Raw genomic sequence first — 12,335 nt, 5'->3', positions numbered from 1 at the left:
AGATTGTTCAAGGCTAAAGCCGTCCTCGGACCGCCCTCAGATCAGCTAATCAAAAAGTAAAAAGAAACATTCCTATGGTCTGAGTCAAGGCTGGGAACTGCAGATACAAACTAGCCAATTTCTCACCACTTGTCTGAACCCCACGTGGGCCCTTTGAACTCACCTCATAATTGTTCATTTTCAAAGGATTCTCAGAAGTCATGATTGGGTCCCACCAAAAGTAATGAACACCTCACAGATACTGAATGGTCAAAGCTGTTACCATGGGTGCTGTGCAATTGAAATTGGTGCTTGTGTGATGATGCTATACGTACTGTAACATCCCCATCCCTTACTCCTTAAAAACCCTATTCGCTATTGTTCTTGACTTCCTCTTGCTGCCACTACACCGGTAGGTGGATGAGCCCCTGCTCGAGCTTGTAATAAAGACCCTTTTGTATTTGCATTGGTGCCGGCTCCTTGGAGGTCTCTGTGACTGGCGATTTGGGCACAACATTAGGAATGCACATACAGAGAAAAAGAAGGCCATGTGGACACAGGAAGACGGCCATCTACAAGCCACAGAGAGAAGCTTCAGAAGAAACCAAACCTGTCTACACCTTGGTCTCAGACATCTAGCCTCTAGAACTGTGAGGAAGTAAATTTCTGTTGTTTAAACCACCAAGTCTGTGATGTTTTGTTATGGCAGCTGATGGGGTTCTGGACATGCTACTTCCCAAAATATGGCACCTTGGCACATTAAATATTTTAAGCTGAAGGAGTTTGGAGAAAAGAGCAAAAGGAGGAAGATTGTTCTGACCTTCCCTTGATCTTGAAATTTGTCATAAAACCCTCACATGTGAGGTGCCCTCCCTGTATCTGGAGGAAAGGAACATCCTTACCTCTGAAGACAAAGGGACACTGAGAATAATCTTTCTAAGTTTCCCCATTTTACTACACTTACCTCATACTCCTTAACCTGACATACTTGTGTCCACTGTTGATCAAACCAGAACAGTTCTGTTTATTCAAGTCTTCATTTCCTTATGACGGCTCCCATGCCATGCAAAATTTATGTTACATTTGTTTCATTTCTCCTGTTAATTTGTCTTCATCAGTTTAGTTTTCAGACCCAGTCAGAGACCCTAAGAAAGTCAAGTAATTTTTTTCCTCCCCTACAGTTTCTGTCACCCAAATGTAAAACACCACCAGTTGAAGACACCCTGCTTCATCCAGAAGCTGAAGTTAAGAGATCCTGGACTTCAGACCACAGCTGGTTGAAGGTAAGAGCTCTTACCATGCCAGTCTCTTCGATCTATATGTACAGGGATTGGTTGAGGAAAGGTGTCTGAGAGTCTTTTCCTTTCTGAATTCAAATTAGAAGAAAAACATTTGTCTAAAAATCAGTTATTTGAATTATGATTCTGGTTAAAATTTTGTTTGGGGGTACCCATTGATTATCAATTCCTTCCCTCCCAGGGACTGTTCTTGTTTTCCGTTTGTCGCTCTTTTCATGTCCTTGGCTGACCTTTCTACCCCTCAGGGCACACAGGAGTTGGCTCGTGTGTGTAGTCGGCCAGTTGTCAGATTGGAAACCCCAAATATATGCCCAGACAGAAGTGTGGGTTGCACCCCATTTGTAGTTAATATCATACCAGCTGTTGCCAGTTCTCAAGAAAGGTGTCTGAGTCTTTCTTTCTCTTGGCTATCTTTGAGAGTGGTTCTAGATCTAGAGAGCATGGCATCTTTTGCTCCTTCTTTGGGGATGCCTCTTGCATTCCTTGTTAAATGCTGCTTTTGGTTTCTTGTTACTTGATAGATACAGCTTTGGTTTAAATACTTTATTTTTCTTATGACTTCTATAGTCAAAAGCTGGTCAAACTAGAGGCTGACACTCAGAGACTGGCTAAAAACCATTTTTAAATGTCTTTTCTCCTAAGCTAAATGGAACTATGTATTTAGAGGGAAAGAACATTCTGAAATCTATGTGGAATAATTTATTAAAACATTCCAAAGACGCACAGCCTAAATCTAGAACATCTTAGTTGGAAAGGTTCTCTCTGATGTAAAGAAGCAAGTTGAGGGGTGCCTGGGTAGCTGAGTCGGTAAGCGTCTGACTTCAGCTCAGGTCATGATCTCATGGTTCATGGACTGGAGTCCCGCATCTGGCTCTGTGCTGACAGTGTGGAGCCTGCTTGGAATTCCCTCTCTCTCCCTCTCTCTCTGTCCTTCCCCCACTTGTGCTTTTTCTCTCTCTCAAAATAAATCAATAAACTTAAAAAAAAAAAAAAAAAAGAAGCTAGTTGAAGGTAATTAGGATAATTGATGGGTGGGCCCAGGCCCTTGATATCATTCAGGCAATGACCCAATTCTTGAAGAATTATAAACAACTGGCCTTGTCTTATAACTCAAGTCTTTCCAAAAGCAGAAATGCAGCCCTTGAAGCAATTCAGAGCCCACCTATCTTTACCAATCTCCAAACCTCCCTTACGTATCTCAAGATGCTTGCAGATATTGTAAAAGATTAGGGCACTGGAAACAGAAATGTCCTGCGCTTAAGAAAACAGAACAAATAAACAGTAATAACACTAGATTTCTGATATTAATGTACGTGACACATGGCTAAAATTTTAAAGTAAAAGCTATAAGGTCTCCATTTGTATCTGTCTCTCTCTCTACGTATATTAACTTGATGATATTTAAATTTTCTTAAAGAAGTTCTATTCAAGTTGCCTTAGATATAAATGAGCACTCATACAAATTAAGTATTTCTAAAACTCTCAGTAATACAGCAACTAACCCAAATGTTTTTTTAAGTTCACAGGATCTAGGATAATCTTTGGCAAATAAAGCTAGTTTTTAAATTGTTCATAAAAGAAAAACAGGAATGTCCTCGGAGTTGTCAGCATTAAATATAATACATACAATTTTTTTTCTCCTTGGGTTTACTATTCAAACAAGCTTGTGTTATCTCTGCTAGATGTTTCAGATTATAAAACTATAAATCCAACCTAAGAACAAAATGTACAATAAAAATGAATTGCTTGATGCATGTCAAGCATAGCAGTTAAAAAAAAAGAGGAAAGAAAATATGTTTAACCTTTAAGGTTCTTTGCTTCAATGATATTTTGATACTTTTGCTGCTTTGTCAATGAAAAAAAGGAACTGAAGAAAATAGATAATTTTGTTTTGTCTCATGAAGTTTTCACAAGCAATTCAAATATTGCTGTTGAAAACAAATCAAATAGATGTATGTGGGATAAAAGTTTATAAATGAACTTTTTGATAAAACTATGTTTTATGATATCTACTTAAAAAGTTTCAAAAATCTTTTTGATACCTTTAAACTTTAAAGCTATACAAAGTTAGGTTAAATGATAAACATTCCTTGATATAGGAATTATTTCCAAATAAAATAAAACATTGAAACATTAATGCCTGAACACAAGTTTAAGTTTATATACCTGTGTCACCTTGTTTTCATATAAAATAGAGAAGCTAAATATATTTGGGTCAGTTAATAAACGTGATAAATTGTACAAAGAAAAAGACATATGCTTCTGGAAATTGTAATGTATTAACAAATTTGCTACAGAATGATGATATATGTCAGTTCACAATTGCACAATTACTTCCTAATTTACACTGAAAATAAAGATTACTAATTAAAAATTATAATATATATAAATGAAACTAATAAGAATAATGTGGGTTAAAAAAACTGTTTGTATGCAAGGAAATAAGATGTGTTTTCATGACGTCAAGTAGAATGACTAGCTGTTTTAGAACTGGAAAGTGAAAAGTATAGGACAAAACCTGAATGGATTAAAAAAATTGTACACAGTTGTGAAAAAGGAATTTTATGTGTGGTTAAGTTGCTAAGATTGAATAGATTTGCTTATATTTTTTTTAATGGACGTAAAGATCTATGTACATTGGTGTAAAACTAGAATTTGGTTTCTCTCTCTATTAAGATGACAAGCTTTTCTTAGATTATTGATCTGCTCTTAATAAGAACTTGCAAAAACCAAAAAGGCCTATTTTTACTTTTTAAGTAATTTTTCTGAGAAACCAAGATGTTGTCTTAAAACCACTTCCCATGCTTCATGTCTTTATCAGGTCTTTGATTACTTAAAAAAAAAACAACATAAATTTTCTCAACATTAAAGAGCTAATGTGTTTTTTCCTTTTTAATGTTCATTCAACCATCTATATTTGTCTTTAAAATATTTTCTTGCTCCTTTGGTTAAATAGATAATTGAGGTGTGATCCTATTTCATCAAGTCTGACCCTCAGACATCGTGTACAGCTTCCCCAAATGAACATCCAAATGGAATCTTTTTTTTTTTTTTTTTTTACCTCAAACTAACTTTGAGATTTCTCAGAGGGTCCCTGGAAAACGTCAAAAGGTTCTTCTCTTCCCAATAAAAGAGAGATGGATCACTAATTGAGTTTATTTCGCATGTTAAATTACATGTGAAGCATTGCCAAATAAGTTATATTTGTAGGGATATTCCAGAAATTATATGAAGTTCATAGAAATTTCTCCATACCGTCATTGCCCAATTACTATGTTAAAAAGTTGTATGTCACAGAAATAACCAAATTTCCTTATCAAATGAACTCTTATCAGATCTTTAACCATGGCCATTTTTAAGTCATTTGTCATTCATGGACAGTTATTGATTTACTCTGACTCTCCTGTAAAAGCTTTTGCAATGAGCTACAGGTGAGAATGCTCCATGAGTGAATCACTCGAATAACTTTGAGTCCATCCCGCAGGACTGAACAAGAATTTCTAGAATTAATGAAGAAGTTGATGAATTCATAGAATTGCTAATTTAAGATCAAGCAGAATAAGAATTAATTACAGGGAGCAATGGACTCATGAGGATAATTATAATTTTTATAACTTTTTATTTGAAACATTACTGGTTCTAGAGTGTTTTGTTTGCCAGATTTAAGGAAACGTTTCTCTCTTTTCTCTAACGCTATCTGTAACTTACAGCATTTTGGTAAAATATACCTTTGTGAACAAAAATAAAACAATGATTTTTTTCCTTCCTACCTGGTCCTTCCAGAATTCAGAAACTCTTAGAGACTATTCTCATTTTCTTGGCAATGTAGTTATTTGCATAAATTCCATAAGAATGTATTTTTGTAGATTTTTGTATCCTTATAACAGGGCATAATTGGAAACATCGCTTCTATTATCAAGGTTTTTACAGGAATGTTATATTTGACAATGACATACATAGAATCAAATATCACCGGACACTAGGATTGACTAACTGGAAGCAACACTAGGAACACTAAGCAACACTAAGGAACTAAAGTTGACTCTATGGAAGCAACAAAAGTTCTTGAAAAAAAAATCACCTGGTGCCTTTTTTTCTCAGGGTTTCTATCCTTACCAGTTGAGTAAGGACGTTCACTTCCTGGCAGACCCGGGAATGAAAAGATATTTGGGGGACCTCATAAAAGGAAGAATTCTTCTAAATTCATAGGTATTACAGACCAAGTCTGATGGAGAATGCTTGGCTTGGCTTCCTTGCCTCAATAGTCCAATCTAATATTGTTTATGAAGAGTTTCAGCAAAGCAGACTCAAAAAAGAGCCTATGTGACCAATTATTATTTTTCCTGCACTTTTGCAAGCAATCAGACCAAGTTAAAGGATACTAGCTTTATTTTGCAAGCAACTTATTCTTACTTTGATCATCTTTGATAGAAATAGAGCTGACTGTAGAGAAAAAATTATATTTCAATATAACACAGTCTTTTGGGTATTAAGTTGTAGTCCTGTCCATTGTCTTGCTGGTTTTCTTACCTATTTGTACACTAGACTGGATCCTGAATTCTTCTAGTTGCTTCTCATACCTGGCTACAACTCTCCAAATTAACATTTACAGTTTTTCCGCTTTTGACTTGGAATCATTAAAAGTTAAACATGCCCATTTTCCTTCAGCCTTGCAAGTGAAACTGTACAGTATGAGGACATTACCAGAGACATTTGATACCAAATGTCTGTTGATCGCCACTGCCTGCCTTGACTCCAGAAGTTGCTTTGAATCCAACATCTAGAAATCTTCTTACTTATTGCCCTCTGGATTTAAAAATGAAGTATAATGGAGTATAGAGTTTGTTCTAACCATTAAGCTTTGTTTCCCTTTGGTTTTCATGGAAATACTCAGGGCTAAGAGAGGAATTTGATGGGTTATGGGGAAATCTGAACTCTGAAATTTGGGGAGATGTTTCAGATGGGAAAATTATGGGGTTCAAGACTTGATACCCAAAATATGGCACCTCGACACACTAAATATTTTAAGTTGAAGGAGTTTTGAGAAACCAGCAGAAGTAGCAAGGTTACTTTCCACCTTCCTGCTCTTCTCCCCTGAAATAGGTCATAAACCTCTGATGTGAAAGACTGCCCTCCCTATAGTCAGAGGAAAAGAGTATCCTTATGTCTGGAGACAAAGGGATTCCAGGAAGAATCTGAACAAACACTGTTTGCTAAACTTCGCCCAGTTTACTATGCTTCCTTTTCCAGGACATACCACATCCCTCCATGGATTCACCCATCTTCAAATCCAGCATAACAATACACAAATCTGTTTCTTTGCATCTTCATTTTCTCCAGAAGGTACCCCGTCTCATAAAATTTATACTAACTAAATATGTATGCTTTTCTCCTGTTAATCTGTCTTTGTCAATTTAGTTTCCAGTCCCATCCAGGGACACCAAAAGGGTAGAGGAAAACTTTTCCTCCCCTACACAGCCCTAGTAATAGAGCACACATTACTGCACACATACACACGTTACTCATCACAATGCAGCTCTCATATACAATGACATACACTATATATATAAATACATACATATGCATAGACATATATACATACAATTATATACACAATATAAATATACATACCCATATATATATACATACAGTTACATATACCATATACACATATACATATTCAGATATGTACATATTCAGATATATCTATATGTATACATACACACACACGTATTCACATATATATATCTGAATCCAAGACTAAAGATATGGTTGAACAGGGAAGCAGATTACTTGGTTTGGAGACTATATTCCCACTGGAATATAAAAAATAGCATATATTTCTGTAGAATACAGCATATATTACCATAGCGTCTCTCAGCTTCATAATCGCTGAGAGCAGACTGAATAAAGTTTTTGGAGAGATACTGTGAAGTATTCAATTAATATTTTTATTTCCTGACTGTACATCTCACCATGGCCAGCTCAGAAAGCTTTCCTTGCCTCTAGTACTCAAAGTGAGTTTTGAATAATTTGAGTTATGCTCAGTGCTGCAGAAACAAATGGTCTCCATTTGCCATGACTGGTTTTATGGAATCACAGAATTGCAGAGCACAAAAGGTCCCTAGAGAATACTGTTTAAATTTATTATGTCCCTTTATTGGGTCAATTCCAATAGTTTTGCAGTAATCCTCAGGTCCCTTAGAATTCCATGCAATTTCTAAGGGTGGTGATTATTTCATTTCTTATACTAGGAACTTCGATTCTTTGTCATTAAGTATGCAAAAACTAAAGTAAACTAAAAAGATATTTAGTGTATCAAGGTGCCATATTTTGGGTAGCAAGTCCTGAACCCCATCATTTTCCCAGCTGAAACATCTCCCAAAATTTCACAGTTCAGAAACTGAGCAGATTCCCCATAACCCATCAATCTCATCTCTTAGTCCTAGGTATTTCCATGAAAACCAAAGGAAAGCAAAGCTTAAGGGTTAGAACAAACCCTATATTCATAAGGAAAATTTATGGAAGTAAAAAATCTTGGGATCACATGGAAATTTAAATATTTCCTAGCCAAATTCTTAACTCAAAACATGAACGTGTTGACACATGTCACCCACCTGATAATTAAACACCTCCAGTGATTAGAAACTCATCTTCAGAAGGTTGCCCCTATAATCACATTGAGCTGGAGTCTGTCTCTTTGTGACTTTCACTGGTTGACAGCGGTTTGTAGTGGTTATTATTTCAGTCTGCCCTGCCTGCTTCCCCACACCACCCCTCACCTTGTCCCTGACCCAGACACACTGAGGCAAAGTCCTTTCCAATTTCCAAGTGTTTAGCTGACAGTAAAGAGCCTCCTTTTCTCTCCGGTTGCTAAGCTTGATAAATGGCAGTTTGGAGCCCCTGTAGCAGTAGGAGAATAGGAAGTCAGTTCCAAAGGCAGGGAGCAGAGTAGGGGAGAGAAGGAAAGAGAGAAACACAGAAAGAGCACACCCTGATTCTAGCTCCTCCTAGGGGCAACTCTGCTCTTGCCTTTCCCATGATTTGGTTTTGGGAGCTGATAAGCGCCCTGTTTGCTTAAGATATTTTGAGTTACATTGCCGTCACATGCAACTAGGAGACTGGTTGAGAAATAAGGCCAACTCATTCTCATTGAAACGGCTCTTAAAATGTTAGAAAGTCAGCATCAGAGAGATCATATTTTTATTGTCCAAATTGGGCAATTTGAGGAGTGAAGTAGAACATAATGTGTAGTTATGCTGAGACAGTAACCATGACCTTGGGCTGTTCCAGAGAGCTTATTGCTAGCCCTCCTACCCCACTTCGCTTGTCCCTGATTCCTTCCTAATTTGTTACAAGTCACGGATACTAATCCCCAGGCCATGCTGACTAGTAGTGTTTGAACACTTGGGAATTTGCCAAAGTCTCTCTTGGACTTGTGGTGGCTCGAAGTGAATCCAGTAGTGGTTGATGGAAGGAGAAGATCACTTGGTTTGGAAAATATATTCCCGTGATTCCACTGATGCAACCTTAATGACATCTCCCTCTAACTCTGGTTCTTTCTCATAAATAGCACTTTAGATTGTGCCTGGCATGTGGTTGGTGCTTAAGAGCCAAGCATAAATGGCTCATTTTGAGCTGGAAGTTAACGCTACTCGAGTTAGATTTTGAGGATTCAGATATGGGATCTCCTATTTGTCTGTATGAAATTTCATCTTCCACAGTTCAATCTATGACATTAGTTTATATTTCAGAATATCATTGTCCCTCCCAACTTCTGTTCTCCAATAAATGTAGTAAGCATATCATCAGTGTGTCACTATTATTGGTGTTGGTATTAGCTAACACCATTCTTGTGTGTCAGTCTTTACTATGAGCATTTAGGCATTTTTAACTAACTTGATATTCACAATAAAATGATGAAGTGGATATCATGATTATTCTCATCTTACACAAACTGAGGTACAAAGAGGTTAAGTAAGCTGCCTAAGGTCACAGGGAACCAATAAGTGGTAAAGCCAAGATTCAAAACTAGACAATCTGCCTCCAGATTCTGTACTTTTTTGCACCTTTCTGTTCTCCTCAAAGTCATCAGTTACTAGGACTGGGAACAAATCAGGGCCAAAGAGAGGGACCATGACATCCTACCACAGTGTGAGTATACAGTGAGCACTCAATGTCATATTTTGTTCCATCTATCACTACTCCTCCTACCTGCATGATAATAACCATAGAAAAATAAAATTTCCTATGTCTTGCTGAATCCCGGATACACCCTTCTAATTTAAGTGTTTTAAGTACTTACAAAGCATCACTTTCTTTTTTTTTTAAATGTTTTATTTATTTATTTCTAGGAGAGAGAGAGACAGCGTGAGCAGGGGAGGGTCAGAGAGAGAGGGAGTCACAGACTGAAACAGGCTCCAGGCTCTGAGCTGGCAGTCAGCTGGCAGTCAGCACAGCTGGCAGTCAGCACAGAGTCGACGCGGGGCTCGAACCCACGAACCGCGAGATCATGACCTAAGCGAAAGTCGGACGCTCAACCGACTAAGCCACCCAGGCGCCCCAAAGCATCACTTTCTTAACCCAATCTAGAATTCTCTCTTGGACCAATGTCAAACTCACCGGTATTGCTGTGTAGAATCACCCTTCCTCCCTTTCTCCTTTCTCTCTTTTCCTTTCTTCCATCCTCCCCATGTCTGTCCTTCTATTTTCACTCCTCTTTCTTCCTCTCTTGTTCCTTCCCCTTCCCAATTTTCTCCCTTAAGAAGAACTGCATTTGCCTGACTTTAATCTACTGTCCCCTGCTCCATAATTTCTTTTTTAAAAAATTTTTAATGTATTTTTAAATTTATATCTGACAAAGAGAGACAGTGTGAACAGGGAAGGGTCAGAGAGAGAGGGAGACACAGAATCTGAAGCAGGCTCCAGGCTCTCAGCTGTCAGCACAGAGCCTGACGTGGGGCTTGAACCCACGAACCATGTGATCATGACCTGAGTGAGACGAAGTTGGCCGCCCAACCGACTGAGCCACCCAGGCACCCCTGCTGCTCCATAATTTCTTAAAGACCATAGATTTTTACCTGGAGGTCCTCTACCTGAACCGAGGCTCTAATATCCTTGGCCAGAGGTGTGAATTTACTTACAGATGCTATATAATCTGTAGCATTCTCACCTGAGAAACTGTAGTTATTGGCAAAATCTGCAAACTTTTATAAAATTATAATTATAATCATTAAATTTTTATAATCTCCAAGTTCAACAGAGGCTTGCCAGACCAATCGATGACCTGAAACAATTTTGAAAATCTTCTTTTGATGCACATAATTTCGCTTTGACAAATTTTTATCTCAACCTGACCATGGCGAGAACAAATCAAACTCAATACAGTGATACTGTCCAACATGACTGGCCCATGGGAAATGTACAGTGAATTGCAAGTTTGATGGTTTCAAAGAGAGCAAGATAATTATTTGAGTGACTCCAAATTTAAATGTCAAAAGTGAGAAGTGAAGTGTACAAAAATCAGAGAGATACCTGATGCTATGGTCATCCTAGATCCATATCCTCTTGGAGGCAGAGAAAGGCAGAGCCAAATACGGTGGAGTTGCCATGGAAATCAGTCTACACAAACACAGGGCCTTAAATTAATTTGGATGATCCTGAAAGAAGTAAAGAAAGTTAAGATATAAATAAAAATGAAAAATATTGCTCCTGACTAGCCTGGCTATCGAATGCCCAGCAGCCTGCTGCCAGGAAGGACAGAGCCAGTGACAAATATTGCCAGCCGAGAGATGAGTTTTTTTCACGTCTCTGCAAGGCTGAATAGAAGGAATTTAATTTGCCTGCTTGGCTCTTATGCAATGCCAGGTAACCTTAGAATAAAGAGGGCTTTGAGGGAGAAAGCCAGACTTCCCAAACACACTGCTACAATCATATCCCCCTCTTGTCAGATGCCTGCAGACACAGCGACCACCATGTCCCAGACTGCGTATTGCTATCACTCAGATTCATAAGGCTCCGTCTCCCACAGAGAAGGATGGGAGATAGAAAGGCTCCAACTGCTTTCCCTGTGAAAACTCCAGGGTGAAATTCCATCAGACAGAAGCCAGCTCGCTGCCGAGTGAATTGAGCCTTTTATCAGTCAGATTTGTATACATTATAGAAAGAGCCAAAGAAGGGAGTTACTGTATACCCCGTATATTTTTAGTTCCCCGGGATTCGTTGCTATTAGACTTACTGTGAGGGGAAGAGAAGAAAAAAAAAATCAACTTCAGTCTTCTGTGAATATTGGTGGTTTTCGAGGTCTTGAAGGTTTGCTGTCCTTGTCTGCTCTATTTTCAGATATACTACAATGAATTTTGTAGTACAGAGAGCATGCTATCGGTTTCATGATCCAAATTGAACCCCTATTTCATTTATTTTTCAATTAATTTCCTTTTTTTTTTAAATTTTTTTTAATGTTTTATTTATTTCTAGGAGAGAGAGAGAGAGAGAGAGAGAGAGACAGCGTGAGCAGGGGAGGGTCAGAGAGAGAGGGAGTCACAGACTGAAACAGGCTCCAGGCTCTGAGCTGGCAGTCAGCACAGAGCCCGACGCGGGGCTCGAACCCACGAACCGTGAGATCATGACCTAAGCGAAAGTCGGACGCTTAACCGACTAAGCCACCCAGGCGCCCCTTTTCAATTAATTTCCTAATGAGAGCCTGTGTGTGTGTGTGCGTGTGTGTGTGTGTGTGTGTGTGAATACATCCATGGATACAAACTTTCACTGATCTGATTTTAGCTTCAAGGCTTACCCTGTTCACTAAAAGCAGCACATGGAACATTCCAGTTGGCAGAACAGCAAGGGAAGCTTTGCAGTCCTCTTACTTTCTTCACTGAGTTTAACTCTTGCTGAAGCCATTCCTTATGGGAAAATAAACGCAAAACCGAGCAAACAAGTAAGATGTGTGGATGTGGAGATAGTATCATGATCATTGGTTTACAATAAAGTAACTTAAAATTTTTTAGTTCCTCTCCTGCAGAGTTTTGAGAACAGAAATAATCTTACTGTTTGTTC

This window comes from Crocuta crocuta, unplaced genomic scaffold (assembly GCF_008692635.1).
Source record: "Crocuta crocuta isolate KB4526 unplaced genomic scaffold, BGI_CrCroc_1.0 scaffold145, whole genome shotgun sequence".
Classification (NCBI taxonomy): Eukaryota; Metazoa; Chordata; class Mammalia; order Carnivora; family Hyaenidae; genus Crocuta; species Crocuta crocuta.
The sequence above is the reverse complement of the archived record's forward strand: the minus strand, read 5'-3'. Positions refer to the sequence as shown.